This window comes from Protopterus annectens, chromosome 5.part0, assembly GCF_019279795.1.
Source record: "Protopterus annectens isolate FY-2018-M chromosome 5.part0, PAN1.0, whole genome shotgun sequence".
Classification (NCBI taxonomy): Eukaryota; Metazoa; Chordata; order Ceratodontiformes; family Protopteridae; genus Protopterus; species Protopterus annectens.
The window spans coordinates 438620644-438648323 of NC_056735.1; positions in this window are offsets into that span (position 1 = coordinate 438620644).

Genomic DNA, 27680 nt, shown 5'->3' on the forward strand with positions numbered 1-27680 from the left:
GGTACCCTGTCATATGCTTTCTCTAAGTCTACAAAAACACAATGCAACTCCTCCCGACATTCTCTGTACTTCTTCATCAACACTCTCAGAGCAAAGATCACTAATCATCACGTCCCTTCTTAACCTTGCTTCCACTACTCTTTCCCATAACTTCATGCTGTGACTGATCAATTTAATCCCTCTGTAGTTACTACGGCTCTGCACATCACCCTTATTCTTAAAAATTGGTACCAAAACACTTTTTCTCCATTCCTCAGGCATCCTCTCACTTTCCAAGATTTCATTAAACAATCTGGTTAAAAACTCCACTGCCATTTCACCTAAACACCTCCATGCTTCCACAGGTATGTCATCTGGGCCAACAGCCTTTCCATTCTTCATTCTCTTCATAGCTATCCTTACTTCCTCCTTGCTAATCCATTGTACTTCATGATTCAGTATCCCTACATCATCCAACCTTCTCTGCCTCTCATTCTCTTCATTCATCAACCCCTCAAAGTACTCTTTCCATCTCCTCAATGCACTCTCCTCACTTGTGAGTATGTTTCCCTCATTATCCTTTATCACCTTTACCTGCTGCACATCTTTCCTAGCTCGGTCCCTCTGTCTAGCCAATCGGTACAGGTCCTTTTCTCCCTCCTTATTGTCCAACCTTTCATAAAACTCTTCATATGCCTTATCCTTAGCCTTCGCCACCTCTCTCTTTAACATGCACCTCATCTCCTTATACTCCTGTCTACTTTCTTCATCTCTCTGACAATCCCACTTCTTCTTTGCCAACCTCTTTCTCTGTATACTCTCCTGTACTTCCTCATTCCACCACCATGTCTCCTTGTCATCCTTCCTCTGTCCAGATATGATACCAAGCACCTTTCTAGCCATCTCCCTTACTAGCTCTGCTGTAGTTACCCAGCTATTTGGTAACTCTTCACTTCCACCCAGTGCCTGCCTTAACTCATCCCTAACTCCACCTCATAATTACCCTTTTTCAATTTCCACCACTTGATCCTTGGTGCTGCCCTCACACTCCTCCGTCATCCTACAAACCACTATCCTATGCTGCCTAACTACAATTTCTCCGGTCACTACTTTGCAGTCTCCAATCTCCTTCAAACTGGCCCTCCTACATAAGATGTAATCCACCTGTGTGCATCTTCCTCCACTCTTGTATGTCGCCCTATGCTCCTCTCTCTTGTTAAAATACCTATTCACCACAGCCATGTCCATCCTTTTTGCAAAATCCACTACCATCTGACCTTCTGCATTCCTTTGTTTAACACCATAACTACCCATCACTTCCTCATCCCCTCTGTTCCCTTCAACAACATGCCCATTGAAATCTGCTCCAATCACCACTCTCTCACCCTTGGGTACAGTCATCACCACTTCATCCAATTCACTCCAAAATTTTCTTTCTCATCCATTGCACACCCAACTTGTGGAGCATATGCACTAACAACATTCATCATTACACCATCAATTTCCAGCTTCATAAACATCACTCTATCCGACATTCTTTTCACCTCCAAAACACTCTCAGTATACTGTTCCTTCAAAATAACTCCTACGCCATTTCTCCTCCCATCCACACCATGATATAACAATTTGAACCCACCTCCGTTACACCTAGCCTTACTCCCCTTCCATCTGGTCTCTTGCACACACAATATACCAACCTTCCTTCTGTCCATCATATCAGCTAGCTCTTTCCCTATACCAGTCATACTGCCAACATTCAAAGTTCCGACCCTCACTACCACAGTCCTAGCCTTTCTCCACTCTTCCTGCCTTCGGTCATGTCTTCTGCCTCTTCTCCTCCTTCGGCCAAAAGTAGCCCAATTTCCGCCAGCACCCTGTAGGCTAACAGTAAACAGTACTGGTGGTGGTCGATACACACACACACACACACATATATACACATACATACATACACACACACACACACACACACATATATATATATATATATATATATATATATATATATATATATATATATATACATGTATGTATGTATATATATATATATATATATAGAGAGAGAGAGAGAGAGAGTGAGAGAGAGAGAGAGAGAGAGATACAGATATCAAAAATATACCAGAAACTGACATAACATACTTGTTAAAAGGCACAGGTTCAACATACATAAAGCTTATACGATTTATTTATAAGAAATTGATACAAAACAACACACTACGGAGGTCTACAGATTGTTCTATACAGTCTCAGAAAAAAACAGAAATGTAATAACATATGACACATACTTGTACTGTGAAAGAAAATGGTGATTGAGTGGAAGAGGAGATAACACTGAGGGGATATTTAGCAATATATTCTACTACACTGACCCTCCAGTGCTCAGGTCATATTGTAGCACAGAGTAATCAGTTTATAACCAATACAAAGCAATTAGTGGAGAAGTACAAATTAGAACAGTTTTTTTTTTATTTCCTACATGCAGAAACCTGTCAGCCAGGAAGATGAAGTAACTGGCAGATGCAGTGTAATCTTCTGGTCAAGAGAAAAGGATAGTGGTCAACTTAGTAAGTGGTCCATAGAGTTCAGGAACAACTCTTTCAGAGGGCCTGGAATGTTTTAAACTTATTTCTAGCACAAGCAGGCACATATTCGACTACATGAAATTAACACACAGCAAGGTTCTTCAAGTTAAATTTGCTTACATTGTACAAAGACAAAATTCTGAGGGAAAATGTTTGGGAGATGGGTCCTTAAGGCAGAGCTTCTGAGCAAATACTCCCTACAGGTTACGGCATACTAAGAGTAGACCGGCTAAACAAAAAAGGAGGTGGTGTAGCTATAATATTTAAACAGCATCTAAACATCCAGATCTTAAAATCATCAGCTCCACAAATAGGCAATGAAGAAATAATATATACCAACCTCAAAATTAACCAAAACAAAACCATCAACATAATTGGATGCTACTTCCCACCTGGCCAAAACATCCCTACACTAGAAAACCTCCTCAGCTGGTCTACCCACCATCTCCCCCAAGAAACTATCATCTTAGGTGATTTCAATATTGACTGGCAATCCTGTTCTGGCAACAATCCAACCCATCAAGTACACCTTCATGGCTTCACCCAACTAGTCCAGTCACCAACAAGGATAAATAAAAACTCCAGCAAGCACACTACCCTGGATTGGATACTAGTCAGTAAGAACCCCCAGTCATATATAACAGGCTGCTTATCAGATAGCCTCAGTGATCACTCCCAACATTCCTACTCAAAAAATACCTGTACCAAGCTAAACCTGTCATCTATCGTCAAATACGTAAAAAAATAAACTTTAACCCATTCACATTCATCTCATCCCTCAAAGAATGCAAGTGGAATGTTCTAAAGTACCTCAGTCTAGATGACGCAGTTGAATTTTTTAATACTACCTTCCTGAACATCCTTAATTACCATGCCCCCATAAGATTTTCCAGAACCAAAGCACAACCCTCCCCATGGCTACAGAAAACCACTAAGTCAGAAATGAAAAACAGGGATAAAGTCTGGGAACACTGGCGCAAAACCAAAACCCCTGCAGCTAGACAGAAATTCCTAGAACTACGCAATAGAGTCAAAAAGCTAATAAAACGGGACAAATTCCAATACTACCAGTCTGCCATAGACTCCTCACAAAACAGCCCCAAACAGTTCTGGTCCTCGATAAACTCCATCCTACACCTAGGTAAAGTCAGTACCCCTCCTCCTAACATCCCTCACTCCTCAGAAAATATTGCTACCTCATTCAACACACACTTCACCCAAACCATACTATCACTAGCTAAACAACACAACCCTCCCTCCAACCCACACCTTCAACTAGTAATCTCCCCACTGCCTTCTCTTTTTCTCCTGTACCTACCTCCAACATAAAAAAAACTCTTAACTAAACTTAAACCCACCAAATTAGCAGCAGACAACCTCCCAAGTGAATACCTACAAATCGCAGCTGATGCTCTGGCCTACCCAGTATCCATCTTGATTAACCGATCTCTGTCAGAAAGTTACTTTCCCACATTGTGGAAAGTCTCACATATAACTCCCCTCCACAAAGGCGGACACTGCAGAACTAACCAATTACTGCCCCATAGCTATTCTCTCTCCACTCTCCAAAATACTAGAGAGATGCATACACTCTCAGGTCTCACACTACCTCCTTACTAACAACCTCCTTTCCAGTACACAGCATGGTTTCCGACCAAACCATAGCACCACCACTGCCTTACTCTCCTTTACTAACACTATCCTTCAGCATAAAAACAATGGCTATCGCTCCTCTGCTACTTTCCTAGACCTATCTAAAGCATTTGACATGGTCCCACACAAACAACTTATCTCTGTCCTCAATAACCTATCCTTCTCACAATCAGTCACCAACTGGTTTCAGAGTTACCTGTCTGACCGCCAACAATCCGTTGTATGACAGAATGACATATCTCCCCAACTACCTGTCTCCATAGGGGTTCCCCAAGGATCCATCCTTGGACCCCTACTTTTCTCTGTTTACACCAATAATCTAGCCTCTGCCACCAAACATGGCACACTCATCCAATACGCAGATGACTCGGCCATCATCTGCTCAGCCCAGTCCCTACCCAAACTGCAAAAAGTCACACAGGAAGCCTTTTCCTCTGTTGAAACATGGTTATCCGATGCCCAGTTAATACTCAACCCAAACAAAACTAAACTGCTCATCTTCCAACCCACCAAACATACTCAAAACAACTCTCACTTTAACATCACAGCAAAAGACAACACCACTATATACCCAACTGAACACACCAAATTGCTAGGAGTGGAAATAGACAATAAACTAAAATTTGACATTCACATATCCATGACCATAAAAAAGTCCACATAAAACTAGGAGCATTATACAGAAATAAACAATTTCTCACCAAAGCAGCAAAGATTTCAATAGCAAATTCCCACCTTATCTCCACCCTACTTTATGCCTCTCCAGTATATACCAACCTAAGGCAATGTGATCTAAACAAGCTAGAGACCTGCTACAACAAAATCGCCAAATTTGCCACAGGGGCATCCTACCATAGTCACCACTGTCTCTCCCTTGCTGAACTGGGCTGGCTTGAACTCCCTCACCTCCTTCAGTGGTATCAACTCTCACTCACCCACAAACTAGTAAACCATCCACTAAATGTCCCATCCCTCCAGAATCTACTCCAACCATATCGCACCACCAGACCACTAAGATCCAGCAACAAAAATCACTTGCAGATCACTAAAGCCAATAACTCTGCTGGTGAAGCACTATTCTCTTGTGCCATAGCCAAATTATGGAACTCACTCCCACCCACAATTACCTCCGTACCATCATGCACCAACTTCAAAACTTTATTAAAAGCTCACCTAAAACATGCTGGCTATGCCCTTGCAACTCCCACTCTAATATCATCCACCCCATCCAACTACTACCTTTCTTTCACCTCCATTAACTACCTTGATGATAGCAAGCTCAGATGCTCATAAGCCTAGTACTTATTATACAGCAGGAACTTCTCATTGTTACATTTGTTAATGCCTGTTATGTACTTCACAGATACAGATTCTAGTTGTCTACTGATGTACTATGTTCTTCATCTGTAAATATGTTGTAAGTAATTTCTATGTTAAATTGTTAATCGCTATGTAATCCAATGTAACTACTGTCTGTTTATTTTACTGTGGAGCTTTTCCCCCCAGGCCTCCGCTGAAAATGGACCCACGTCCAGTCGGACACTCCCAGTCAACAAATTTAAATAAATAAATAAAATAAATAAATAAATAAATAAATAAATAAATTCTGCAGTATTGAGGTCAGATGCAAACCACAGATTCTGAAAGGAAAGAAAAGAGAAAAAGTATATTAAACTGTCATATTATATTGGGGCAATGCAGCCAAAAATTATTATAAAAAAAGATGGAGGAAAGATCACAGTGAGTCAGAGCAAGACAATTTGGGAGGAGCATAAGCACAGAGTGGTGGTAAGAAAGTTTATGAATGTAAGCTGAAAGAAAGTTAGCATGAGATATGCTGATTCAGAACCACAGTGATACAGTGCATATATAGAGCTGTACAGAACAAGTTATCATAACATAGCACTACACATATAATCACAGTATAAAAGCATCACATAGTAACATTCATGGGATTAACCAGTATATCAAAGCAGTTGCTTTTCTTTATGTAACATCAGAAACTGACATTACATACTTGTTAACGGGCACAGGCTCAATATACATAAAGCTTATACAATTTATATGATATTGATACAGATAGAACACACTACCAAGGTCTATTAATTGTTCTTAGCAGAGTTATATCAAATAGAAATGTAATAACATATGACACATATCTGCACGTTGAGGAAGTTTGTGGCCGAGTGAAAGTGCAGAGAATAGTCAGGGAAGAATAATGATGGGATATTTAGTAATACATTCTTCTAGAATGACCCTCCTATCCTCAAGTCATATTATAACAGAGAGTAATCAGTTTATAACCAATACAAAGTAATTAGTGGAGAAGTACAAATTAAAACCGGTTTTCTTTCATTTTTTTCCATGCAGAAACCTGTCAACCAGTAAGACGAAGTAACTGGCATATACAGTGCAATGCATTACTCAAGTGAAAGGACAGTGGTCAACTTAATAAGAGGTCCTATACAGTGCAAGGACAACTCTGTTGCAGGGGGAGATGGTAAAAACTAATTTCCAGCAGAAGAAGACGTACTACATAAAGTTTATACACAGCCAGGTTCTTTGATTTAAAGTTGATTACATTGTACAAAGACAAAATTGTCTGTGAAAATGTTTGGGAGTTAGCCATTGTGGCAGAGCTTCTACAGTACTGGAGTCAGATGTAGATACCACAGGCTCTGTACTGTGAGAAAGTTGGCAACTCTGTCACAGTCAGAATTTGCATATTAGTCAACTACTCAGATAAGTTATTACTCCAAAACTGGAATACATCCAACCACTCCTACTATTTTACTCAAGCTAATATATTAAAATCCTAAAAAACTGCATTGTTTGGAAAAATGATATGTCACTTTGTACTACTTGCAGACACAACCATCTACCAGTGTGTTCTCATGGCTGCTTCCACCTACTAGAGCTAACATGTTACTCATTGCCCTTTTCTATAGAATAATACTACTATGACAATGTTCTCCACTTAAGCTGCACCTAAGAATCAGAGACTCATCCTATGCCCTGTGGAACACAGGAAGATGCCATTACCTTGACATGACCCTTATTCAGCATAGCCATTGGTGGGAGAATATTCACTAGACTTGTTCCTACAGCATGGAATCACTTTCTAGCTGAAGTCAGAACTGAAGGACATCTTAAGACTTTCAGTACCAAACTGAAAGAATATCTTCTGGCTGAATTGACCTGTACTTGGTTTAATGATAACGCCAAACATGCACAATCAGTACCCGAATTATTTTTTCCCGTTAAATGTTCTATACCTAGTTACAATTCCTGTAAAACTGTATTTGGCTTATACTCTGTGGCTTATTTTTACCTGTGATACATGATGTAAATTAACAACTGTAATGGTGTCTACATTGTAAGATTGTACATTGGTGCTCACTAAACTTGTATGATTGTATGGTTTGGCTCACTAAGAGCATAAGTCATGGCTGAGAAGGCTCATCCGACCAGATCACTTGCCCAGTTAACCAACTGTAATAAATAAAAAAAAATTACATTATCCATGGAAATTTAAACACATCACATTAAAGTAATGGCTGAATTCTTCAAACCTGCTTGTGTATGGAAAATGGGGAGCGCACCTTCAACTATTTTCTTGTGTCTTTATATTCTCCCAACCATGATCCAGGCAACTGGTTATATAAGACAGAATTATGAGACACTGATTGCCTATTTGTTTTGTATAAAAGACTGCAGTCTGGAAATATCAGACTAGAAAGATGGTTCCTCAGCTGAGGAGATTTATGGGGTAGAGCAGGACTGAGCCCAAAGATTCATGGTTCATAGTGTTGAATGGCCCAATTAGGGCTTTTTATGGATCAGGCCTGAAAGAAGATCCATAACAGAGATTTTGTGGAGCTGGAAAAATGGCCTAGCCAGAAAATGCAGCCATGACTTCCAGTTAACAGCTTAGTTACTACATGAAGTAAAACTGTGAGGATGAAAGGGAAGTAGAGCTGATCTATATATATATATATATATATATATATATATATATATATATATATATATATATATCTATATATATATCTATATATATATATATATATATATATATATATATATATATAGAGAGAGATGTGTGTGTGTGTGTGTGTGTGTGTGTGTGTATATACATATATATATATATATATATATATATATATATATATATATATATATATATATATATATATATAAACACCGGTTTAGTTTAAATTAAAAAATAATTACATTTAGAAAAGCTGCACAATGCTGAGTAGTGCTTAAACATGGTCAATGGCCTTTTCCAGTTTGTGCATTACTAGGCTTCACTTAAACATGGGCTGTGCAAGTTTGAGCAATGTTAAGCAAAGCGGAGCCTTTTTGAAGGTTACAGTATGATGTGCAAGGGTGGGAATGCAGCCAATATAAAGGCCAATAGGTGGGAATTTCACATTGTTGTTTAGAGTATTACTTTGCCTATGGATATAGCTGCTGCTGTTGGTGAGGGAGTGCACTTTTCTGTGCAAAAGTGGGGAGTGCAGGAGTCTAAAGTTTTTGTTGGATGCCTAGTAGGGCATTATGGACCCCAGCTGCTGCAGGGCAACTTACCAGGACTCAGAGTGTAAGTGTGAGGCCTGAGATCATTTGGCCAGGGAGCTGCTCAGTGTTACTGGTATATCCCGTGTTGTCAACACTACAATAAACTGAGACATAGGAAGAGGGGATCGTTGGACACCTGGGCCCAAGAGGCAAGGGCTGGGGACACCTTACACATATTTAAGTATGTTTTCCAGTAATTTATAAATATACAAGCTGAATCTGTGCAAAACTGGTATGCATAATGGTTTGCTTCTCTTAACACAGCAGCAAAAGAGAGGGTTCACAATGTCCAGTCCCATGCAGGGCACTTGGCTAGGATGAGGCAATCATGTGGTATGTGGGAAAATCTTCAAAGTAATAACTTTATTTATTTATTTATTTATTGACATCTGTTAGCCGGGTTGATCCAGTTGGGCTTGTGGCCCATTTTCAGTGGAGACTCGAGGAGAAAAGCTCCAGTACACAGTCACTAAAGTAAATTACAATGATTGACAATATTTAAGACAGAAAAAATTACAGAACAAAGCATATTAAACAGCAAATTAAAGAAACAAAGCAGAGTACATGCACAAAGGTAATGTACATAATGTTTATACAGAGACATAACAAAAATTATAATATATTTACATATTTACATAAGAACTGTGCCATCAGCATATATGATTGAGATCAGGAAGTATCTGTGTAGAACAGAAAGGTTTGAGAGGGAAGGAATTATTTAAATGTGTGTAAGGGGTACAGGGAGGCTAGGTTGGGTCTTGATAAGGGAAGTTTTTGGACTTAAATAGAAGAAGTTTGAGTTCTTTTTTAAAGTGAGATGGGTGGGTGATGGTACATATGTCTAAGGGACATTTATTCCAAGCATGGGGCAGCAGAGTATTTGTATAGAAGTTTGCCTACTGTTTTCTTTGGTTGGTAAGTGTCTAGAAATTGCTGGTTGGAGGTGAGCAGGGTCCAAGTTGGGGAATAGATAGAGACAAATGAAGAGAGAGCTGGACATAATAGGGGATTCTACAGAATGAAATGTAACATTTGAAATTGAGATACCAATAGTCGCTGAGGAAGTTCAAGCCATTGAAGATAGTTTAAGGCAAGGCAATGATGAGAATTGTATGGAGAGTTTGTGATAAATCTAGCTAACTTAAAGTAAGTTTGTTGGAGTTTTTCCAAGGTTGTGGCCTGGATTATAGTAAGAACTGGAGAAGCATATAGTAGGGAGGGGAGGAAGAGTGCCTGAGCAAGGGAGATTCTGGCATTACAGGTTAGAAATGTTTTGTTGTGATACTCTAAACCAAATTTTTGGTGTGTCATTTTTATACATTGGAGTATGTGCAGTTTAAATTTGAGTTCATCATCAATGATGACTCCCGGGAGTTTTGTTTGGGTTTCAGGTTGGATTATTGTATTGTTAGAGGATGTAATAGTGAAGGTGGATTTTGGTTAGAAAAAGAGCGGGGAAGGAAGAGCAGGAGTTTTGTTTTCTTAGGGTTAAGGATCAGTAGATTATCAGATAGCCACTGTTCAGTGGATAGAAAGACTTGTTGGGTTAGGGTATGGAGTTCAGAGATATTGTTAGAAATGGAGATGAGGGTTGAGTCATTAGTGTATTGGATGAGGGAGGATGGTTTACAAGATGTATAGAAATCATTGGTGAAGATATTTAACAGAAGGGGACCTAAGATGGAACCTTGTGGAACTCCAGTTGGATAGGAGAGAAGTAGTTGTGGTCTGGTTAGGACGAAAGCCATGCTGAGTGGGAGTGAGAAGGTTATGCTGGAGGAGGTAGTTAAGAATCTGTGAGTGAATGCATGTTCAAGAATCTTAGAGAGGTGGGATAGAAGGGCGATGGGTCAGCAGTTTGATGGATCTGTAGAATTGCCTCCTTTATGCAGGGGAATAGTGAAAGATTTCCAAAGGGTAGGAACAGTAGATTCTTGAATAGATCTGTTGATTAGAATAGATACAGGATAGGCAATGGATTCAGCAGCAAGTTTGAGGAAGGTAGGAGGTAGATTGTCAGTGGGGGGAGAACAAGGTTTGTGCTTAAGAAAAAGAGATCTAACATAGGAAGTAGGGACAGGGTGGAAGGAGAACATATTTCTGTTTGGAGGATAGGAAGGGGTTGGCATAGAGGTTGTGCTGCAGTTAGAAGGTAAGATTTTTTGGATGGTGTCAGTAAAGTGTTTGTTGAGGAGGGTAACAGTTTCTTGGGGGGATGTATTAGGATATGGGCAGGGGTTTGAGGGACAGCCAGGAGAGACAATCTTGTTAAGAGTAGACCAGAATCTCTGAGGGTTGGATTTGCAATTTAGTTGAGAAGAGTTATAGTAGGACTTTCTATCTTTGTTTGTTTCTTTGTAAGATTCCTTAGATGTCTATATTTATGAAGGGGAAATTCTTATCCATGCTTTCCAAGTGCTATATCTTCTATGCATAAGGGACCTAGTTTCCTTGGAAAGCCAGGGAGCATAATTTGATTTTATCCTAATCTTTTTTGAGGGAGCAAGGGAGTTTAAGGTATTCAAGAAGATGCTATTGAACAAATTGACTGCATCATTGAGAACGATTTGTCTAAGGATGGACCAGTCAGTACTGGCAAGAATGGGGTTGAATTGGGAGTTGTTGAAGTTAGAGAGTTTATGGCAGGCTCTGTAAAGGTGGGGTTTGGGAGGTTGGGTGGAGTGTCTTAGCACAGAGATGGGGAGGTGATCACTAAGTGATCAGTAAGGGAGACAGGTAAGATAGTTGGGTTATGGTAGTGGTGGGGGAGTTAGTGAGGATCCAGTCAATAGTGGAGATGTATGATGGGTTTTTATGGAGGAGGGTGGGGGAGGATATCAGTTGATGGAAGCCATATATGTTAATACTGAGTTGTGGAGAGTCAGTTGTAAGCTTGGACCAATCTAAGTTAACATCTCATAAGATGATGCTTTCATAGGGTATATTAAGGGAAAACCAGGATAGGATATTCTCTAGGATGGACAAATTATTCTTGGGGGGATATAGATGGAGGCAACAGCAACTTTCTTAAATGGATTAGGGTGGCAGATTAGGATGATAAGTTCAGCTGGGTGGAAGTCAGGGATAGGTGAGGTGAAAGGTGAGATGTTGAAACTATTGGAGTAGAGGATGCCAACTCCCCCTCCTTTGTTTGGAAGTCTGAGTGGAAGATGCTATAGCCAGGAGAGAGTATTTCATTGTTAGTGATATGTGGCTTGAGTCAGGATTCAGATAAGCAGAGGATGTGTGGTATGTATTATCCAGGTGTGCAGCTCTGTTATTTTATTGGTGAGACTTTGGATATTCAGAGAGTCTATAGACAGGTGCTTGGATAAGGACAAATTTGATGTATGAGGCTGTGAAGTGTGGGAATAGGGGGAGGTAGATGTAGGTTGGGGGGTATATGGCTAAAAGGAGTGGGAGAGAGGCCTGCGTAGGGGTGGATGTCCCCAGAGGTAAGTAGTTTTTTTTGTCAGAAGAGAATGTATAGCAAAAGGTAAATGAAGTTTGTATAGCTTGGTTTAAATTTGTTGGTAGGTGGGAATATTTGAAGTTGAGGTTGTTTATGAAGACATGGTGGAGTTGTTAAACAGAGTTGGGGAGATAAAAAAGCAGGATATTGTTGGATGAGTATTATAGGTATAGGATATAAGAGATTATGAATGTGGGTGAGGAAGGTGGGAGTGATAGGAGGTAAGGGTAGAGAGAAATATGAGGAGTGTAGTGGAAATGAGAAAGTGAAGCATAATTAGGGTGTAGGTGGAGATTATAGGCTGGGTATAGTAGTGAAAATTAGGAAGTCTAGAAGGCAAAGTATGATGCATGTGATAGTGGGAGTGGTTATGGCAGGAAGCTGGTAGTAAGTTGATAATGTCAGGGGAAGGGGACAGAGTGGTTGGTATAAAGGAAACTGTAATGGAGGTGGGTGGGAATGGGGTAGGGTAGGGGAGTGGAGAGAGCCTGAGATTAGCAAGGGAAAATGGAGTGGGGCTACACCGGGCCACGAGCTGCAGAGAGTATGACAAAAAAGTCTGTAAGAGTTGTCAAAGAGGAACATAAATCAGAATGTAGGTAAGTCAATGGAGCACAGCCCATATACAATATCAAATTATGGAGAAGTGTAAGGCTGTGAATTAGAAACAGAGATAAGATTGAGATCTGCAGGAGAAAGACAAAAGAAAAAACACAAGGAAAAAGCACGGTTTAAAGGGAGTGAAGGCTGTAGAACAGGGAGTCCAAAAATGGATAGAAGTTGGAGACAATAAGTGATTACTGGATGGAAAACAGTTTAGAGAAAAGATAACAGCAGAAAGAAAGTGGGTGGATGGACTAAAGGGCACTCCCAAGTGCAAGACTGGTGATTAGAGGAGGAAAATAATAGCAAGAAAAATAAATGGGCTATGGGAGAGAGGTTATTTAGAAAGGAAAGAGAAAAGGCTGGCGTCCCTAATACTGCACACGTATCACTCCAGGTTGGGCCTAATACAGAGTGAGAAATAAAATTAATGCACAACTAACATCCAGGTGATCAAGATAGGCATACATGTACTTCTAGTGAATTAGCTGTTTTGCAAATTGGATGGTGAAAATAGTAGCCACAAAAGACCTGAGGCACAGCTCTACTGTAACAGGGATGGCTGGTCTCCAGGGCTGATTACTGGCACCAGGGATGAGAGCTTTGAGGCTGTAAAAGAAAACAAAGAACTAATAAGAAGATAAGGATTATGTGGGTAAGGTGAAATATACACTTAAGGACTGAACACAGAGTTGAGAGAATTATTAATAAATACAGCAGAGGTGAGAGAAAAACATAGGCAAATACAAATAAATTAAATAAGCTTGAGACAGTGAGTATGCAAAACATGCAGCAGACAATAATGCTTTTTAATGCTAATGAAATGTGCGACTCTCTGGGCTGTGTAGCCACTAATATCTAATTGTAGTGAGTTTTAAGCATTTATACTGAAATGTATAACTTAATGATACAATAAAGTAAAGACAGATTTTGCAGTCTTAACGGTCAGGTATGACATATCTTGGACATCTTACATCTTTATTAATGTGTCATTGCCTACTTGAAATGGTAAAGCAAATTAAAGCAAGTAAGCATGCAGTACTGTGTAGCATAGCTTCCAACCATCAGGTAAAGTTGGGCTCTACCCAGATTAAGAGTCACTGTTGTGGTCTGCTCATTGTCTGAAACATGCTGTAGATTGCACTAAATCAATGAACAGAGTATATGGGTTAGTTAACAGAATTCCTAGACTGCTATCCATGGTCTACATGCCAGAGTTGAAGCAACATTAATCAATACATTTTTAAAGCTGATGGTGCTTTAATAAGTAATGATGTTATGTGATCCGATCTTGTCTACATTCTGACTGATGGGTTCGGAGCCGATCCCACGCTTATGCTATAGAGCGAGGCCTCTTATTGGCTGAGCTTTCTTTATCCCAGGATGCACCACCACTAATCCCCCAGATCTCGTTTGCCGCTTACAGAGCTTGGACGTGGTCTCAACATTGGCTGGGATAAGTACTATATTTATAGTATCTTTTCCTGTCAGAAAATGTCTCTTTTTCAACCCAAAAGCTGTTTTAACGGCTAATTTTTGTGTATGAGTGTGTCTCTTGGCGTTTTATTCAATTTTGCTTTTCCTGTCAGAGAAGGTTCCTTTCAGTCAGAGGGGCCTTTCCCTATTCTAACTACTTTTGTGGTTGTGTGTGGGTCAAGTACCCGTTTTGAGTCAGAGGGTCTTGACCCTCCTTGTTTTCTTTCCCTTTTCTTTGCTGTAAAAAAAAAAAAAAAAAAAAAAAAAAAAAGTTTTCAGCTTTCAGTTTATAATTTCTGAGATACAGCATACTTGTTGTACCTGTTTTTTTCTAACAACTTTCAAGTTTACTGTTTTTACAATATGTCTAAAGAACATAGACCATCCGGTTTTAAGAAGTGCACGAGGTGTGGGTTTAAAATGTCTATAACGGACGACCACTCCTCGTGTGTCTATTGTCTTGGCGCCAAACATCTCCAAGAATCCTGCAGTGTGTGCCATGCTTTTCCTCCGAGTCCTCCAGGAGAGGAAAACAAATTAATTCTTAAAGGATTAATTAAGCCTTCTTCGAGGAGGCTTTATCTTCCTCTCCTTCTCCTTCTAAGAAGGCGTCGGCTCCGACCAGTCAGTCGGAACCGACGGCTAAAAAGCAAGCAGACTTCTCCATCGGCTCCACAGACTTCGGAGCCGAGGTCGAACGGTCTGCCTCGATGCCTCCTACCGACCCCTCTGGTTTCGAGCCGAGGTCTGGAGCATCGAGGCGGGTCATCCTCATCGGCTCCACTGATATTGGAGCCGATATCATCGGCTCAGACACTTCCCCTCGGGCGAAGTCTTTATCGGCGCCGAGATAAATTTCGGTGAAGGCTTCCTCGGAGCCGATAATAGTGGAATCCTGTCGGAGCCGGTCCCCAGACCCTTCGGAGCCGATGGAGAAATCGGTTTGGGCCCGATCGGTATCCTCGAGATCTTCCAGGATGTCTGATTTGGACATCGACAGGGTACTCCTTCGACTCTTCCAGTCTCCGGTGTTCCAAAAGATGGTTTCGGCTCCAGCCCATTTGGCTTCAGAGCCGATGGTCCACTCCCTTACAGTTCCTCCTCCAACAGCTTCGGCACCGTTGGAGCAGGTGTTGGTGGAACCAGTGGAGGTGTTAGGGTCAGACCCGACCCTTGCTCCGACTCCGGCTCCTGGGTCGGAGTTCAGTGCACGGACTTCTTCCTTCAGCCCTGGGGGGGAGGCTTCGGGATTGATGCCTTCGGTCCCAAGTCTTCCTCTTGGTGCATAGGCGGCGGGAGTACCATCCACTGTCGTGGCCATGGAGGGGGGACCTTCCCAGGATTCTGGTGGTCCCGCCTTCAGGGCTGTGAGGAGTGCTCTAGCCAAATCTTCTTTGGCCACCTCCACAGTTTCCCCGGCTCCTTCCCTACTCTTGGAGACTGGGTCATTGGCAGTTCCCCTGTCAGCAGACAGCGGAGCCCCTGGGCCTCAGGTTACCCCCGCTGGGGTTTCTCCTCCTCCTGGAGGTCCTTCTGAAGCCTCTTCGGATGAAGCTCCTAGGAAGAAAACGTGCAAGAGGAAGCACGTTGACTCCCCTGATGAGGCTTTGACATCTGACACCGATCTCGATGATGCAGAGGGGTCCCCCAAATCGTCCTCGGATGATGTCTCCTTTGCAGACATCCTTGAAGCCCTAAAACAACGAGGCGGCTGGCAGTCCAAACCTCCCTCTGCTGATGAGTCGGTGTTCCTGAAGGCCTTTGGGGCTCAGCCCTCCGCCTCCTGGGTTGACGAGCTCTTGGATTTGATCTGTCGGGCGTGGGAACACCCAGACTCTGTGGAACCGGTGCCCGCTCGTCCAAACAAATTTCTTTCAGCACCCCCAGATAGAGAGTTCCTCACGAAAGGTGTGGCTGTGGATGCTATGGTGGTGGCATCTGCTACACAGCAGGATGTAGCAGAGGCTTACGTCCGTCCATCCTCCTAATAAGGAGTCTAGGAGCATGGATCGGTATGGCAAGCACACCCTTAGTTCAGCGGCCTTTACTTTGAGGTCTCTGAACTACCTAACGCACTTTACGAGATTCCAGAGGGATCTGATTAAGGAGCTATCCGATACCCTCTTAGGTAACCTGCCTGAGGAGCTGGCCCAGATGGTTGGATCTCAGCTGGCTACGATGTCATCCATCTTGAACTCGTCCATGAGGCTCATCTCGTATGCGGCCGAGGCGGTAAGCGGGTACAGGCATTGCGCCACGGAGACAAGCCTGGCTTCGCCTGTGTCATTTTGGAGGCCTTCAAGTCTTCATTCGCCGCCCATTTGATGGGTCCTCCCTGTTTGGGCCCAAGGTGAAAGACACACTTACCCGCTGTGAACAGGAGGGTAAGACTCTGACGGGCATGATTTTCCACCCCCTTTTGGCCTTATTCCAAGGCTAAAAGAGGAGGGAAGATGTGGTTCCGGAGATCACAGAAGTCTTACCCCTCTCAGCAGGAAGGTTCCCCCTCCAGAGACAGAGGAGGGGGAAATTCATCAGGAAGACGCCGTCCCAGAGGCAGCAGAGGCCCCCGCAACACTGGAGACCGCGAGTCCTTTCGTGGCTCCTCAACTTTTCATAGTCCCTGAGGGATTGCCCGGCTGTGCTGCTCCGGAGCCAGTCGGGGTCGTTCAAGCACCTAAAGGCCTGGGAAAGGATCACTCAGGACCGATGGGTGTTTTGAATTATCGCCGGAGGTTACTCCATCCCATTCTGTTGTCCCCCCCCCTCAGTCCAAAAGAATCCCGGACCCGCCACCCAGTCAACGGGATACCGCAGCCATAGAAATTTCAAAACTGCTGCAGAAAGGAGCCATCCAACCGGTCCCCGCAGACCAGATCGGATTAGGGACTTACTCAAGATTCTTTTAGTGCCAAAAAGACCGGGGACTTGAGGCCCATTTTGGACCTAAGCAACCTAAACCGTTCAGTCAAGAAGTCCAAGTTCCGAATGGTCACTTTACAATCCATTCTCCCGTTGTTGGAGAAAGGTGTTTGGATGTGCTCCATAGACCTCAAGGACGCGTATTACCATATCAAAATACATCAAACGTCCAGGAGACACTTGCGCTTCAGCCTAGGAAGCAGTCATTTTCAGTTTCGTGCGCTGCCCTTTGGTCTCACCACAGCCCCCAGGGTGTTCACCAAATGCTTGGCAGTAGTGACTGCTCACTTGAGGAGACTAGGATTCCAGGTGTTTCCGTACCTAGACGACTGGCTTCTAACTGCCACCTCAAAGCATCTACTTCTACAGAGCCTGCAGGCCACAACATCACTGGGCAATTCCCTAGGAATCACATTCAATTGGCCAAAGTCTGTGTTACGGCCATCTCAAAGGATAAAATTCATAGGGGCAGAGATAGATTCAAACCAGATGCGGGTCTATCTACCTGCAGACAGAATTCAGATCATACAAAATCAGGTTCGAGCCCTACTCCCCAAGTCCAAAGCCCCAGCCAGAATGGTCTTGCAACTATTGGGATCGATGTCTGCCACAGTTCTGCTAGTTCCCTTGGCAAGGTTACACATGAGAATCCTCCAGTGGCTTCTCTCAACTCAATGGTCCTTTCAGGAACTCCCTCTCAATCATCTAATATGGATCACAGAATCTTGCAGACGAGACCTTCGCTGGTGGCTAGTGTCTTCCAATTTGGATCAGGGACCCTTTGCTCTTCCTCCTCCGGCAGCCACGTTGACCACGGATGCCTCCCAGACGGGGTGGGGGGGCATTCCCTGGGCAGGTCAGTCCAGGGCAAATGGCATCTGGAAAAGACCTCTCTCCACATCAACATCCTAGAGATGAGAGCAGTACTCCTGTCCCATCAAGCCCTTCACTGTTACCTCCCTCAGGGCGTAATTGCTGTTCACACGGACAACATGTCAGTTGTCTGGTACCTGAACAAGCAGGGAGGGACCAGATCCTATCCTCTTTGCAGAGAAGCGATGAGGGTCTGGGAATGGGCAATCTCAACCAATCGCTTCCTAGTGGCAACTCACATACCGGGCAAATCCAATGTCGTAGCCGACAGGTTGAGCAGGACCATTCTCTCCTCACGAGTGGTCTCTGAACATAACTATTACAAGACAGATTTTCAGCGAATGGGGAGTTCCTTGTTGCGACCTCTTCGCTCCTCTGAATGTGCAAGGATTTTTCTCCCTATCCCGGCTCCGGGAAGAGCCCTATGGACGCTTTAGTCCATCCTTGGCCCACCGGCCTGCTTTATGCCTTCCTCCAGTTACTCTACTACCCAAGGTAATTCAGAAGGCTTCTCTTAGGGAGCAAGATGATCTTAATTGCTCCTTACTGGCCTCGTCAAGTCTGGTTTCCCTATCTTCGAAACATGCTCTGGAAGGTCCATGGTTCCTGGACCAGATCCCAGACCTACTGACTCATCAGTCGGGACTACTACACCAGTCCCTACACACATTAAGATTGACGGCCTGGCTCCTCCTCTTCCAACCATAGTCAGGAGACATGCACTAGACCCAGAGGTAGTGCGCATCTTGTCTTCAGCCCACAAGTCGACTACGAAGAAACTTTATTCTAGCAAATGGAAAAGATTTGCTATATGGGCTCAACTCCGGGGCCTGGACCCCATTTCAACTCCCATAGCAGAAGTACTCAAGTTCCTAACCTCTCTTTTCAACCAAGGCTCTTCTGTTTCTACCATCAAAGTACAATTGGCAGCAATTTCTAACTTTCATGAATCCATAGACCCACCTTTAATGAGCAACAGGTTGTGTAAGACCTTCTTGAAAGGTGCTGCTCTATTAAGACCTCCAGTTTCTCATCCTGCACCTCCATGGGATCTCGATATAGTATTACGTGCCTTGACTTCTTCCCCTTTGAACCGGCAGCTACCTGTGATTTAAAGTTTCTATCATGGAAGACAGCTTTCCTAGTGGCAATTACTTCAGCCAGAAGGGTTTCAGAACTTCAAGCTTTGTCAGTAAAACCTCCGTACTTGGTTTTTCATCCAGACAGAGTTTCCCTCAGACCGAATCCTTCTTTTGTTCCTAAAGTCTGCTCTACTTTATGCTTACAACAGTCATTAGAGCTCCCAGTGTTTTTCCCAAAATACTCCAATGAAGCAGAATTTATTTTCCACAAACTAGATGTCCATAGGCAGTTACGTTTTTATTTGGATAGGACCAAACAGTCAAGGAATACAGATCAGTTGTTTGTGTCCTTTGCAGAAAACAAATTGGGCAACGCAGTCACAAAGGTCACTATTGCCAAATGGATCAGGGACTGTATTACTCAAGCTTATATTTTTTCTAACGAAGAGCTTTCCACCGCTGTCAAGGCTCATTCTACAAGGGCTATGGCTACTTCGGTAGCATTTCATTCTAAGCTTGCTATTGGTGACATTTGTGCTGCGGCTACATGGTCTTCCATACTTTCATTTCTCACTACAAATTAGATGTGGCATCTAGAGGACGAGCTTCATTTGGTTCCACAGTGCTCAGGAGTGTTTTCCAATGAGCCACCCGGGATTTAGGTGCTAGGGACGCTGTCCCATCAGTCAGAATGTAGGCGAGATCGGATCACATAACATCTTTTAGTTATGTACTCACCATAACTTCAGATGTTTGGGATCCATCTCACCTACATTCCTAATAACCCACCCTCCTTCCCCCTTCCTTGGAGATCAGAGGATATCAGAAGGTCCGAATCCTGTTGTTTCATCTTGAAACATCTAATAATGTTATATGTTAGAAACCTGGGAGGAAACTCCCAGATATGCTCAGAGCTAGTTCAAAATGATGTGAAGATTACTGATCCTACAGACATTGCCAACATACTGGCTGACAGGTTCAGTGCAAACTTCTCCCTCCCCAAAAGGAGAGATATCTATACCAAACGATTGCAGCCCCCAAACATCTCCAGCCAAGTGAGAACTGCTCTCGAAAGCGAAGAACACAGCACCCATGGGACCTGATGGTGTCCCCGGCTGTGTGCTCCATGAACTCAATGAGGAATTAAACCCACAGCTAGGACAGCTGTTTAATCAAAGTCTTACCTCTGGATAGGGAGTGGCACACTGCAACTGTGGTACCACTTCACAAAGGCGGTGCCTCCACCGACCCTGGAAATTACCGCCCATTAGCTTGACAAGCCTTATCTGCAAAGCCATGGAGAGGATCATAATGGACCTCATAAATAAAGACATAGGGAATTTGCAGACTTTGGATCCAACCCAGTTTGGCTTTGTCAAAGGCAGATCATGCCTTTTAAACTTGGTTGACTTTTTCAAACAGTCACCAAATCCATTGATGAGGGAAAGGCAGTCCATACACTCTACCTCCATCTGGCAAAGGCCCTCGATACAATACCCCACTCGGGTATCATTGAAAAACTCATCAGCTTAAATGTCAACCCATACATCACAAGATGGGTTGCAAACTGGCTGAGTGACAGAACCCACAGGGTCAGAGTTGCTGGCGCCATGTCAGACTCAAAGCCTGTCACAAGTGGTGTCCCACAGGGCTCAGTCCTGGGCCCACTCTTGTTTGGCATCTACTTTTCTGAAGTACAAGCAAACACAGGAGGGTTATGGCTGACAAAGTTTGCAGATGACTGCAAACTGGGCCATAGTAGAAAACACATCTGACACAGATATCCTTCAGAAGGGTCTCACAGAAACGGATAACTGGTGCCAGAGCCACGGCCTAAAGTTTAATGCCAAAAATGCATAGTCATACCCTTCGAAAAACAAGGTTACCCCTAGCTACCAAATAGGTGGCAATCCACTGAGCACAGAAGAAGTTATCAGGGACCTGGGGACCCAGGTTGATAGTAGTCTGTCATTCGACACCCATGTAGCTAAAGTAGTTAGGAAGACCTTCTACATTGCCCACCTTATCATGAAGGGATTCTCATCTAGATCAAGGGAGGTCATAGTCTCCCTTTACTCATCACTCATCAGACCAATGATTGAGTACAATGCCCCATTCGAATGTATCTGACCCGACACTTGCAGCAGCTGGAGAGGCCACAAAAGTTCCTCACCAAAAGGATAAAGGGTCTCAAAATTCTGTCCTATGCTGCCCAACTGAAAGAACTCCAGCTCTATTCAGTCGCTTACCGCTTGCTCAGAGGTGACCTTTGCCTAACATACAAGGCCATGTCAAACCCAGATTTGATGAATATGCTTCACCTCAAAAAATCTAGATCCATCAGAGCCACAAGGGCGGGAGATTTAAACCTTGACACGGCTATTAATAGGACTTGCTGGAGGGATAGATTCATCACCCAAAGACTCCCTATGCTGTGGAACAAAATCCCGGTACATGTGAGGCAGAGCACCTCGCTGGCCTTGTTCAAGAGAAATCTTGACCAATGGATGGGAGATCGCAGATATACCCCAGGGATTACCTCAGTGTCACTGCTCGACAGAGGCACAGCAAAATAATGGGTATAGTTCCCCATACTAAAGGAGAGGCTTGTAAATGCCCTCGGGCAGATAGCCTAGTATGAACCTATGAACCTATGAACCTATATAAACAAGCTGTGCATGTGTGCATGAATGCGGACAAACAAGATCTGGGGGATTAGTGGTGGTGCATCCTGGGATAAAGAAAGCTCCGCCAATAAGAGGCCTCGCTCTATAGCATAAGCGTGCCGAGTCGAGCCGAGGGATCGGCTCTGAACCCATCAGTCAGAATGTAGGCGAGATGGATCCCAAACATCTGAAGTTATGGTGAGTACATAACTAAAAGTTTTCAAATATAGTGTTCACTATTCCGGAATTCACTGTATGTGTGTTCTAATCTGACACCAGTCACTGTTACATGTAACTGAATAAAGAATGCACCAACAAATGTCAGAAATAAATGTAGTGAAATACCCAGAGTAAGGTTCAAGTCTTTATTCTGCTTATTTTGTCTGAAATAATGCTATATATTGCACTCAGTAAATAAACATGGCATGTGGCTAAGTTAACTGACTTCCTGGACAGCTATCCATGTGTCTAAATGACAGAGTTTAAGCAACATTATCAATAAAGTTTAAAAGGAGTTGGTGCTTCGATAACTAATCTTTTCAAAAAACTGTTCACTATTCCTGTATTCATGGTATGTGTGTTCTAATCTGACACCAGTCAACTGCAAATGAATAAAGGCACGAACAGCAACATCCTCAAATTTTTTCCTCTGGAAAAAATTCAGTGGTCCGTTATCGTGAATTGCCCTTTTCCCCAACTTAGAGTGATCTTGGAGATGGTATATTTAGTTAGGGGGATGTGGGTGGCACAGCCCCATGTCAGGGGTGGTGGGGGGGTGAAGCCACCCACTTGATTAGGGTTTTCAAGTTTGTGTTTTTTGTGTACGGCCCCAAATTCACATTCGTGGCCGTTCATGCTTTAGAACATTCACTGTTTAGATGTTGATGATTATATGTTCAAATAATAGTCTCTTCAAGCATATAATATAGACCCAACATCCCCAACATTCTACTCTCATGTTAAAAAAAAAAGAAAATGGGTACCTGTCCAAAAAAAAAAGTCCCATACATAGATCTCCATTTCGCACACATGTCCACTGGGCACACTTAATTTGGCCCAGCTGGCTTGACAATGCTCTTATGTTGTCCTCACCCCTCTCTCTGAGGGTGATGGTCCAAATTAAGCTAAAAAATCTGTTAAAGTGCACAGTTGTTGTTGTACAAGAAATGGATAGCTATGGTTCTGTCCTACACCCTTCCTGCACATACCTACCTGCCATTCACTATGTTTCCCCCCCTTCTTGTAACCCTTTTCATTACTGTCCTGCCTCCCCATTTTTCATTTCTTTAAAGATTTTTTGCACGATGCTGCTCAGCACACAGCATTGGTAAACTAACCTAAATGGTGCTATATTGATATATGTGTGTTAAAAAATAATAATCATGTTCAAAAAGTACACCTGTGCCCTATTTCCTACCCGGGACTATTGCACCTGCAGGTCAGTGCATCAACCAGCCAAGTTACATACCTGTTAATTAACAGAGGTGTTTTAAGCAAAACATAATACTTGCCATTTTCCCTTCATTAAGCATGTTTAAGCAATGCTGTGCATTGCACCATGTTATGCAAATGTGATAAAAGAGTAATAGAAAACATGGGAATATAACTTGGACTCTGGTATAGGAATACATCACTATAAAGACAGACAGTTAATAATGGATGTAAGTGAGATCTCTAACAGCATGTAACTCTGCTGTTCATATATAATAAGTAGTTTTATCTACACCATTTAAAAGGATACCTGCTAAAAGAATAATGGAAAAATAGGTGTTTAACTGGGACTCTGGTGGAGAAATACATCCATGTAAAGCCTTACGCATAATAATAGATATAAATGTGGTATGTAATAGCATGTAAGTGTGCAATAATTTATTTAAACATACATCTGTCATAACAGTGACTCAGTAGTTCAGTTTGCTAAATACTTTGAAAATGTTACGGATTGGTTTACATGATCTTGGGTTCAAATCCTGTGTTGTCTAGCTTTTAAAATACACGCATGTGTATATCAACATTTTGAATTCTGATATGTATGACTGTCTCCTCACCTATTTATCCATTCAAAGCAGTACAGACAGAATCTCTGATTTTCAATGATGGAAGTCAAAGGCCTACAAATAGGAACACCATTTATTTATTTATTTACATTTGTTTACAGGGTAAGTCCGACTGTGCCAGAAGCCCATTTTCAGCGGAGGCTCGGGGAGAAAAGCTCCACAGAAATACAAGCAAGATACAATAATTAGATAGTACAACAGTATACATACAGTAAGATGCAGAATACATATCTTCTAGTTAGTCTATACAAAGTAGTATTCAATACAGTTTTTAGTAGATACAGGTTCAAAAAGAAAAACACAAGCATTTCAGTGAAGATCACTGTGAGAAAAAATAAAGTTAGCAGTGTGTACATATTAAATAATAGTTATGGCCAAATTACATTTTCTTTATATATATATATTTATTTTTGAGTAATAATAAACACTGAGGAGAGGGAGAAAATGAGATAAGGAGTGGACAGTGTGTTGAGGGAGTTATAGATATCTTGTCAGTCAGGTTTGTCACAGGAGCAATGCCAGTTCTTAGCTAGATGTCCGAATAGCAGTTGTTTAAAACTGGTAGATTAAGGTGTGTTTTAGATTCAGGTGTGTTTTGGAGTGTGTGGGGTAGAGAGTTCCATAATTTGGCTATGTGATGTGAAAATAGGGCTTCACTGTGAGTGTTGTTAGCTTTGTTTACTGTGAGAAAGTTTCTGTCTGCAGATCTTAGATTTCGTAGGCATGAGTAGGCAACAACAAGTTCCTTGAGGGATGGGCAGCTGTCAGGATAGAAGATGATATTGTGTGTGAATTTAAGTCGGTAGAGATGAAGAAGGTTAGGTAGCTCCAGCCAATTTAATTTATGTAGAGCAATACAATAGTGGGTTTGGTGGGGAAGGTTGGCTGCAAAACGGTCTACTTTGTTATAGCAAGTTTCCAATTTGGTTAAGTCTGATTTTTTTAAGTTGGCAAAAAGGGGAAAAGAACACAGGAGTGTAGAAAGGAGGAAGGTTCTGGATATAGAAAGTGCATACAGTGCCAGGCCATGCATTACTATGCATTCACAGAGGACTTTGAAGTATGCAATTCAAATGATGCCCAGTAATATCAGTCTGCAGCACACAGTGATTTGTTACTGATATTACAGATAACTACAGCTGCACAAGTAACATACACATATGGAGGTCATTCTAGAATCAAGGGTTGCCAGCACACACATTCCAGATGACTGTCTTAACATAACACATGACGTGGAAGTTGTCCAAATTTATTTATTTTATTTATTTTACATTTGTTGACCGGGCTAGTCTAACTGGATATATGTCCATTTTCAGTAGAGGCCCAGGGAGATGGTTGACATAATGGTAAATATACCCCCTACCTTGTTTTAGGACAGAACAGCCATGCTGCCTTTGACCCTGTTAATGATACCTTTTGGCTAACATACTTACCTTAAACACATACCTCAATTTGCTGTGGGATGGGTTCCCTCAATCAGGCTGTGACTCTACCCCAAGGCTGCCACCGGTCACACCATTACTCGTAAGTGTTGCTGTGCTCCACATTCTGCAGCCTGTCTGACTATGCTTATTGCCTGGAGCAGCAGCAGCAGTTCAGTCTGTAGCACACACATCTGTATGTAATAAGTATCTACTACAAACATTCTTTCTGTGCTGACATAGTATCTTTACCCCAGTAGTTTCCACCTCAATATATGACAAAGGATATGGATTATACATGGAGGCCTTATATCCTCTTGAATAGTTGCATGGGATGATTGCCTGATTTTACTGCAAATCATCAGTGTATGCTGCAATTAGCCTTCCTGAACCATAGACTGGCTCAGAAGCAATCACCTGCTACTGAGAAGCATCTTAAAATGGGAAACTCCTAGCTAGGGGACTCGCTGTGTATGAGAGTTACTTTATATGGTGAACTCATTGGCACAACACTTATATGGCTGTATCTTTCAACAGAGGGGTATTGTACTTCACCCGGTATGTAACCATTTTGTTTCCAACATGATGCATATTTTGGAATGGGTCTATATCACTTCAGTGAAAATTCAGTTCAGCAAACAGTATTTTTGGTTCACTTACATTGAACATGCCATTTGTCAAACTGTTTATACTGACATTGCAGTACAGTAAGGATCAGGAAATTTGCCCTTTCCCCACTGTAGTACGATCTCAGAGTTGGTATGTATAATTAGTGGGAGGTACAGCCCCCCCCCCCACAAAAGCAGATTTTGATGAACTGTCACTTCACTGAAGTGATACACCCCTATTTGAAAATATTTAGAGGGAATGGGGATTATATCAGTAAGCTTTTCTTAGAACTGTACAGATAACATGCCATTGATGTGCAGCTGTGTAACACCTACATAGGATGTAGACTACAGCAAGGGTACAATGCTGTCGGTTAACTAGGGACACAGGCCTCCTGGATACTTCCTTTGCTAGCAGTTGTAATACTACACAGGTCTTTGTTTGGAATTGTATTTTATACCTAGGTTATGGGGGGTGATTTCCTAGTATGGGCCACAATACAAGAGGACACCTGTGGTGGGTGTGTGATCATGAGTGAATATCTGTCATGGCACAGACAGGAGTAGGTCACTATTGCTACTATCCTAGTTGGCTCCACACCCTTTGTATAGTTGGCACACTGTTGCATATGAGATGTGTAATCAAGCAGGAAATACTCATAGCCTTCCTTTATTGCTATATCTGTCCATACTGTACACCCATGTATGTAATCCTGACATGTGTTCTCTTTTTTTGTATTTTGGGTGATATCATGCACACCAGATGCTACTCACCTTTTACTGAGGCTGAAAATGACCTCATAATTGAAGCATTAAGACAACACTACCAAATCCTGTTGTCCAGAGGGAGGGCAAATAAGCAAGAGCGACAAGCCTTGTGGGATGAACTGGTTCATATCAGAAATGCTGCGGGTCACCAGAATCACACATATGAGCAGGTACAACACCATGCCACAGACATGATCCACTCGTCATGCAGATGGGCAGCAGATGTGGCCAGGGTACGAAAGGTCACTGGTTGTAATCCTGCAGAGAAACAACCTCTGACAGCAACTGAAAAATTCATGGAGAACCTTGCAACACAGGACAGCTCCCAGGCATCCATCACACAATATGTTGTGGATGTGGATGCCACCATTTCCACACAAGAGGAGCATCCAGGTATGCTTATTTGGATCAGCATTGGAATACTGTAGCACTTTCTGGGTTAGGCTGTATATAGTTTTATGTGGGTATCGTTTGCTTTATGGGGTGGGGTAAGGAGGTTAGCTACAGTTTTAAGCTTGTGCAGAGATTGCGACAGACATACTTGTTAATATAACAGCCATGTAAATGGGAGATATTTGGATGTAGTACCAATATTAACATGTGTCGCTGTTTACATTACCTCTCCCTCATACATTTTTCAGGACCATCAGGAATAGGACACGGCTGTGCCCCTGCTGCTGGTAAGCAGAAAACGGTGTTGTCAGAGATCTAGCTTTACTTCAAGGTATTAGCTAAAGAGTCATCCCAGGCCTGCTGGCTGTATTGACTGTATTCATTACTGAAAATGTACAGCTATGTTCTGACTGAACACACTTTAGGGTCATACCTATGACTTGTAGGGGTGACCACAGTGATTGATTTCACAGTACTGTCAGGAAATTTCAGATGGGCAAAACAGTAAACTGTGCAGAGTTCTACAGAATGTCAGCAGTGC